We start from the raw sequence: 8,587 nt of genomic DNA on the forward strand, positions 1-8,587 counted from the left end.
AATAAATAGTCGAGTTCTATGTGTTTTTTCTTTTTACATGAATGCATGAATTATATTATTTTTATGCATGAGTAAATGAATAAATATATATTTATAACATTGTATGAATGATGTATTTTTTAATTGCATATATGGATAGCAAATTAAGAGAATTTATGAATAATATAATCTACTTATATGCATGCATGAATGAATTATTTTGAATGATAGTTTTTTTAGTTAACATATGCATGAATGGAATAAATGGATGTGTGTGTTCCCCTTTTTAGAGCAGTGAGCCCTATTTAGGATAATTTAGTAATCATTAGATTAAACATATATATATATATATATAGATATATATATTATTTTTATAATTTTTTTATCGTTCAGGTTGACTTAGGGCAAAGATGATTGCCCTATTTATTTTTTGTGATAATCTCATTGGCAGGGGAATAAAAATTCTCCTCAAGGGTGGCTATTCAATAAGATATAATATTTTAAATGATATATTGTTTTTATTTTGGGGGGACAATAGTCCCAAATGATGTGATATAATATAATATGATACGTTTCCCATATTTCCCAATAGTTATACCTACAAGAGTTTTTTGGAATATCTAAGGAACAATATCCTAGGGTAGAGTTCTAAGGTATATTGGACGCTTTAGTAAGCTCTAGACTCTGTATGAGGTGCCCATATTACACTCTCATAAAAGAAGAGAAACCCAAATATTATGACGTTAGAAACAAGAGTCCAGCTCGAGCGGCTAACTCATATTATTTGGTAACAATATGAGTGGTTCACATCACTAACACCTAAAAACGGAAAAGGCCATGATCAGCGACACTAGTATCCCTACTATCCATAAACGTATCACTAATACCCGAGTGTAGAGTATATGTGTGTGCCAAAACTTGTGTACTGAAAATATACCTCCAATCACAAAATATCATTAATTTTATACAACATACAATTAACATCAATAAATAATTACATTGTCTTATTGTTAGAAATACAAAATTTAATAACCAGAGATTCTGAGTTCATTCCTTAGTAGAGTCGCCAGCTGTCATGCCCCAATTTTCGGTTGCACGACTTTATTAGAATCGTCACTACATTTTATTTAGTCAAAAATATTTTAGCCCAATGTAATTGGGCGCTTAGATTTTTGATATCCAGGTTCGATAGTCGATTACAGAGTATGATTGATATTAGCACCCTCTCCGCCCATTTAAACGATATCCTTCACTAAGTTATATGACTTTATTATGTTGTTGTTGTACCTGAAAAAATGAACATTGCTCCTATGTATCCATATTATGTAGTTCTTTAGTAGAAAAATGTTTGTTGGTGGATTATTTTAATTAATGAAAGAAGCAGCGTATCGTAACCGTCTGAGTGATGAGTTGAAAAGAAAGAACCCTCTGGAGGCGACCTTCCCTTCATCCTTTATTTGATTGAGAAATTTTATTTTGTTGTAAAAATATTGATTTTATATCTATTTATGAAAATGGTTGTTAATTATTAATTTAATTTATTTAATTAAAAAAATATTTTATTGATTTAAGAAATTAATCGAATGAAAAGAAGTTGTATAACGCGACCATTCGAAGATGAATTGAGAATGGGAAGCGTTTCCAAGACCCTCTTTCACCTTTGATTAATCACAAAATTTATATCACAAGCATTTATAATTAATATTCTCAAGCATAAGTATTTGTACTAAAATAATTTTTTTACAAATGACAATTTTAATTACAACAAAAAAGTTATGGTTTCTTTTAGTTGGCAAAAATTTCTATTTATGTTATTACAATTTATCAATAAAAATTTATTAATATTTATTTTTATTTCATTGATTGGATTTATGTTTGTTATTATAAAGAATATTACAATATAATTCTCTGTTATTTATTAAATGATTATGTTTAATAGTGTAGCATCAACACATACAAATAAAATAGAAAGAGAAATAAAAATAAATAAAAAAGAAACATGATTAGTGCTATGATTCACTACAAACAAAAGACAAAATAGAGAGCCATGTGTCGTTATGTGATTCGTTGCACATGAAAGGCAGCCACATGGACTCCACTCATTGGTGGGGAATGAGGAACAGAAAAGCTAGTGGTGCAGTTGTCCACACCTAATCCTGCACCCTCTGAATTCGCTGCGGTTGGATGCATATACGAAGTGTTGCGTGTCGGGACTGGATTGGATAGACTTCAGGTCAATGAACATCACAGCATAGTTTACGAATCCGATGATGAACCATGCAGATTGGATAGACTTCACCTTCTTTCTTTTTCTCTTTCTTACTCTACTTTTTTCTTTTTCAGAATTGTCTTCTGGAATATTTTTCTTTGCCTTTTTTGGGAATGCTTGTTTTTGGATCAATTGTGATCTCTTTTTTAGGAACCCTTATACACTTTATTTATAGAAAACCTAAAATAACCTAAGAGAAGCTAACAAGAAATTTTTAGAATAAACATGGTTACCCCATTTTTTGGGACTCTAATCCTAAATAAAACTTATTTTGAATCTTTAATTTTAATTTATTTATTTAAAAAATATTTAGTTTTTAGAAATTATATATTTTGAAGAAAGAGTTTTGGGATATTTCTAGGCCGGAGAAAAATGAGCGTTCACACTTGACATCCTCAAAAGTTGATGATGCTCAAATGAGGAAGTCATCTCCCTATGAAAAGGTCATTGAGAGCCAGCAGAAAGTGGAGTCTCATTGACAGAACCATAGCAGAACCCAAACAAGGATTTCCAAATTTAGAGCATTGGTGGACTGTTCAAGCTCTGTTGGTATCATGGATCTTGAATACAGTTGAACCAACTCTAAGAACTTCCATATCATACTTGGAAACAACCAAGGAGATGTGGGATGACATCAAAGAAAAGTTCTCTGTTGTGAATGGATCTCGCATTCACCAGCTAAAATTAGAACTAGCATAATACAACCAAGGAGGACTTTCCATGGTAGCCTATTATGGAAAGTTTATAGCACTGTGGGATGTTATTGCAATTCACGAACCAGTAATCATCTACACTTGCAACGGGTGCACCTGTGGTCTGACTAGGAAACTCGAGAAATGTAAGGGAGAAGAAAGGTGACACACCTTTTTCATGGGCTTGGATGAGCAACCTATGGAATGATTTGTTCCAATCTGCCCGCAATAGATCCATTACCTTTATTAAACAAAATGTGTCCCATTCTTGTGCAAGACGAATGTGTGTGCGATATCACCCAGGGAAGAGATATGTGACCCGAAGCCATAGCTCTCACCATCCAGGCAAGTGCAAAGGTTAGAGGTCGTGACAAAAGCAAGGTGGTGTGCACCCATTGCAATCGAATTGGTCAAGATGCAGGATGTTGCTTCCTTATTATTGGACACCCATAATGGTGGGGGATCATCCCCGCAATGATGAACGTGGAGCTGGTCATGGACGTGCACCGAATCACACCGACAGAACTAGCTCTACGTCTCGAGCTTCAAAAGTTATTGTATGTGCCAATGTTGTGCATAATACATGCTCCAATATTGGTGATGATATGAATCATGAAGGATTGAGCAAAGAACAATGGGAAACACTTGTAGAAATGCTTAATTTATCCAAGGTGACTCCCAATGAAAGCATGACTGGTAAGTCTAAAAATGAATTATTGATTCTTGATAGTGGGGGCATCAAATTATATGACAGGTAATTTTCAACAAATGTACAATGTTAAAGACGTATCTATCTGCCCTATTAAGCTTCCTAATGGGCAAAAAACTCCTTCAACTAAGGAAGGAATAGTAAAACTTGATGAAAATCCACATATTGAGAACATATTGTATGTCCCTCACTTCAATTGCAATTTGATTTCTATATCTCAATTGTCAGATGAGTCAAATTGTAATGTCTTCTTTATTTATAATCTATGTGTCATACAAGACCGAACCTCAAAAGTGTTGATTGGTGCGGGTGAGCGATGGGTTGAATTCTATTTCTTTCAAGCAAAACCTAAGAAGAAAGTATGCAAAATTGAAGGAATATATGAACTAAAAGTGTAGCATAAGAGGTTGGGACATCCATCATGGAAAACTACTCAATTTATTTCCAATACCAATAGTGTTAATGACTTCAATAATGTGTGTGATACATGTCAAAGGGTAAAACAAACTAGAGACACATTTCCCTTGAGTATTAATCAAGCTTCTAATATATTTGATTTGATTCATTGTGATTTATGGGGCCTGTACAGAACTCGCTCATCTTGAGGTGCTTCTTATTTCTTTACTATTGTTGATGATTGTCCGCGTGCGGTGTGAATATTTTTTCTAATTAACAAGAAAAAAGTCACCAAAATGTTAACAAATTTCTTCTCTATGATAAACAGGCAATATGAAAAAAGGTTAAAATTGTAAGAAGCGATAATGGAACATAATTTATTTGCATGAAAAATTATTTTCTAGGTCATGGAATAGTTTTTCAAACTTCATGTACAAACTCACCTCAACAAAATGGGAGGGTTGAACGCAAACATCGTCACATTCTTAATAATGCACGAGCCTTACTATTCCAGGGAAGTTTGCATATTAAGTTTTAGGGAGAGCTTGTGTTGACAACTTGTTATTTAATCAATCGTACTCCAGCCAAAATTTTAAAAAGCAAGACACCATATGAAGTGTTATGGACAAGAACTCTCCTACGCACTTACGTATTTTGTGTTCTTTATGATTTGCTTGCAATCACAATACCAACGGTGACAAATTTGCAAGTAGAAGTAGAAGATGTGTCTTTATAGGATATTCCTATGGGAAGAAGAGTTGCAGGCATTATGATCTAAAAACTCATAGAGTTTTTTTATCTCAAGAGATATTCAGTTCTTCGAAAATCAATTCCCATTCAAAGATTGATAAAACAAGCACAACACAATTCTTCCATTCTCTTGCCTACTAAGACCATAATATTTGATGAAACAAATGATATTCTAGCAAGAGGGCACACACATAATACTGATATGACGTCTGAGGCCACACACTACTCCTCCATCATATGAGGTCTTCGACATCTCCCTTACAATATGCACATATGATGGACATTCTGTTGCATCGTCTTATACTACAATCCACACCGGAGATGCTGCACCAACACCAACACGCTAGGAGGGCAGATCCGAGGTTGATTTGGCATCTCATCCTCCTACCACGGAAGTCGTTGTTGCACCTACTACTTTAATTCTTGTTCACTGAGATCATGTGAATAAAAAATCCACCAGATTACAAGGGTTTGTTACTCATACAACACAGAAATTGAGTCCCTTCCCAAATTCATCCGCTCGATCACATTCTTCAAGTTCTCCCTATCCTATTGCTTACTATGTTACTTGCGATAGATTTTCTATGCCCCATAGGAAATTTCTTACAACAATCACTATAGAAAAAAGAACCTTTGTATTTCTATAAGGCGGTAAAAGATGTTGGATGGAGACATGCCATGGAGGTTGAGATTAGTGCTCTAGAATGAAATGATAAATGGAGCACACAACAATTGCCTCCAGGAAAGAAAGCTCTTGGATGCAAATAGGTCTATTGCATCAAATAATTCTGATTGCACACCATTGAGCTCTTTAAAGCTCGTTTAGTTTTTCTGGGAAATCATCAACAAGAATGCATAAATTACAATGAGACTTACGCTCCTATTACCAAGATGGTGACTATGTGCACTGTTCTTGCCATAGCTTCATGGGAACTCCATCAAATGGATGTCCCTAATTCTCTTCTCCATGGTGATCTCCATGATGAGGTGTTCATTCTCATGCCTCCTGTGTTTCAGTTACTCCTCAAACATGTGTGCAAACTACGAAAATCATTGTATGGCTTGAAGCAGTCTTCGTGTTGTTGGTTTACCAAGTTGTCTCAGGCTATTATTTCCTATGGCTTTCGACAATCATGCATGGATTATTCTCTCTTCACTTTGTATGAAGGATGAGTTCAACTAACCATTCCAGTTTATGTTGACAATCTGATTATTGCTGAGAATAATTCTCCAGCCATCACAAGATTTAAAACCTATCTCAACAAGCTTCCACATGGAAGATCTTGGAACATTAAAGTATTTTCTGGGTATTGAGGTTTCTCATAGTCTTACAGGCATTTTTCTTTGTCAGTATAAATATACGCTAGATATTATTTCTGAAGTTGGTCTTCTTAGCGGCTAATCTGCAGATACTCCCTTAGAGCAAAATCACCATTTGTCATCAGCTGTTGGATCTCTTTTTGACAACCCAGAGCGCTATCGTCGTTTGGTTGGATGCTTGATCTATATTTGTTTCACATGCTCAGAGTTGTCATTTAGTGTGCACATCTTATCTCAGTTTATGTAGGAGCCTCGTACAATACATTGTGACACTGCCCTTTGCGTGATTCAAATTCTCAAGGTAATTCAAGACAAGGCATCTTGCTTTCGAAACCCTATAATCTTCGTCTTCATGGATGGTGCAATTCTGATTGGGATGGTTGCCCTCTCACCTGTTGATTCCGGAGTAGTTGACTTGTCCAACGGGGCCAATCTCCTATTTCTTGGAAAACAAAGAAACAAAACATAGTCTCTTGCTCCTCGACTGAAGTTGAGTATTGTTCCATGGCTACAGCTACTTGCGGACTCAAATGGTTAAAAGTAATTCTTTCTGATCTTGCAATTGCTCATCCCCAGCCTATGATCCTTAAGTGTGATACTCAAGCGGCATTGCACATCGCCAAAAATACAATGTTTCCTGAAGCACCAAGCACATTGAAGTCAATTGTCATTTTGTTCGTAATGAGGTTCTAAATTGAAATATCCTTCCTACGTATGTCTCCACCAATGTACATCTAGCAGACATCTTCATGAAAGCCTTAGGCAAATCTCAGTTCAATTTCTTTCTGGACAAGTTGGCATTCAAAATCTTCATGCTCCCACTTGAGGGAGGTAATATCGTAAAACAAGCTAACAAAGTTTGTTATTCTATTCTAATTCAAGTTATGTAAATAGAATATCTAGGATCAAATTTAGATTTGTTAATGCTTAAGAGATATTCTATGAATCTATTAATGATCAGATTAAGATTTAGATTTCCTCTCTTTTTCCTTCTACCTGAGGTTATAGAAGACATCAAAACCTAGTTGATCATATTGTAGTATCTTCATAGCCTCAATCGAGAAAGATTCATTGAAGAAAACGGTACATATGATTAGTGAGGCCAATACAACAGGAGGGTCTACATAGAGAAAACAAGTGGAAAACAAAATCCACACAGATTGTCTATATCCAAACGGAAAAGCTTAAAGGGAAAAAACATTTTTAGTTGCTTAGAGATGGATTTGTACGATCTATCCACTTGATTTTGTATGCCTTGATTTCTTTTGATTGTAAATCATATATATGAAAGTGTGCATGTGAAGAGGAACACTTTGGAAACCTCTCTTTATATGTCATGGTTTTGATGAGGACAACTTGTGCTAATAAGAGCTTGAAGATCACCAACAAATCAACGTGCTTAAGTCTTTGATTGGTACTAGGCTTAGACTAGAAACTAGTTTAAGTTGAGTCTAAGGCTTAGGTCACCTAATACATGTCTCATATGCATAAATCTTTTAAATCATTTCATCTTTGAGATATGTCATTCATAATATGTTCATGCATCACATAAATACATGTATATGTGCATTCTAGGCATAAACTAAGTGTTAAACATGTATGAACTAAGTGCATAACGTATTTGAGGTTTTGTATTTAAAAATACACATGAAAAATGCTGTGAATCGATTAACGAATACTTTAATCGATTAATCCAACTGTTTGAAAAGTTGTTGAAACTGAAAACTTGAAAAACAGAATCAGTTAACGTTTTTGAACAACGTTAATCGATTAAGAGAGCTTTTAATCGATTAACTGGGCTTCTGAACTGATTCTTTATAAACTGCGTCTTCAGAACTAATCTCATAAGTTGCATGATGCATTTCTTAGAGAGTTAGAGCATTTTACCTGATATTTGTTGCATCTAGTTGTTAAGTGCATTTGTGAGTTTAGAAAGAAGAGATTCTATGCTTTAGGATTGAGTGCATTTCATGTTATAATTTCTCATATTTTCCCTCAAATGTCATGCATATTATTGATGCTTTTTGTGAAGTTTTTACATTCTGTAACTTCTGTTTTGAAACTAATACATTGTCATATTGCATGAGTTTGTATTAGGTGTTTTAGAGTAAAGCCTTCTTGTCATATTTGAGCTTTGTAATAGCTTAATTTTACTCTTCTATTTTGTTGTGTAATTGTTGTAACAAGGGAATCTCGTGGTATCTTATCACCTTAGAGATTGAGTGATTCTTCATAATTGCTTAGAGTTTTAGAAAAGGAAAGAACAGAGATTCTTGGCTGGGGCTACGCCGAAAGAAACGTTTTCTTTGTCGGTAGGAAGGGAGTCAAACCATAGAATAAGGTTCTTTATTTTCTTGTGAATGTCTAAGTTGTTGTAATTGGATGATGTGCATGTAAAAACATTGATTCAATTATAGTGAAGAAAATCTCCCAAATCAGCCGGGAGGCCTGGATGTAGTTTGCAGTGGACAA

This window comes from Lupinus angustifolius, chromosome LG03 (genome assembly GCF_001865875.1).
Source record: "Lupinus angustifolius cultivar Tanjil chromosome LG03, LupAngTanjil_v1.0, whole genome shotgun sequence".
NCBI classification, from domain to species: Eukaryota; Viridiplantae; Streptophyta; class Magnoliopsida; order Fabales; family Fabaceae; genus Lupinus; species Lupinus angustifolius.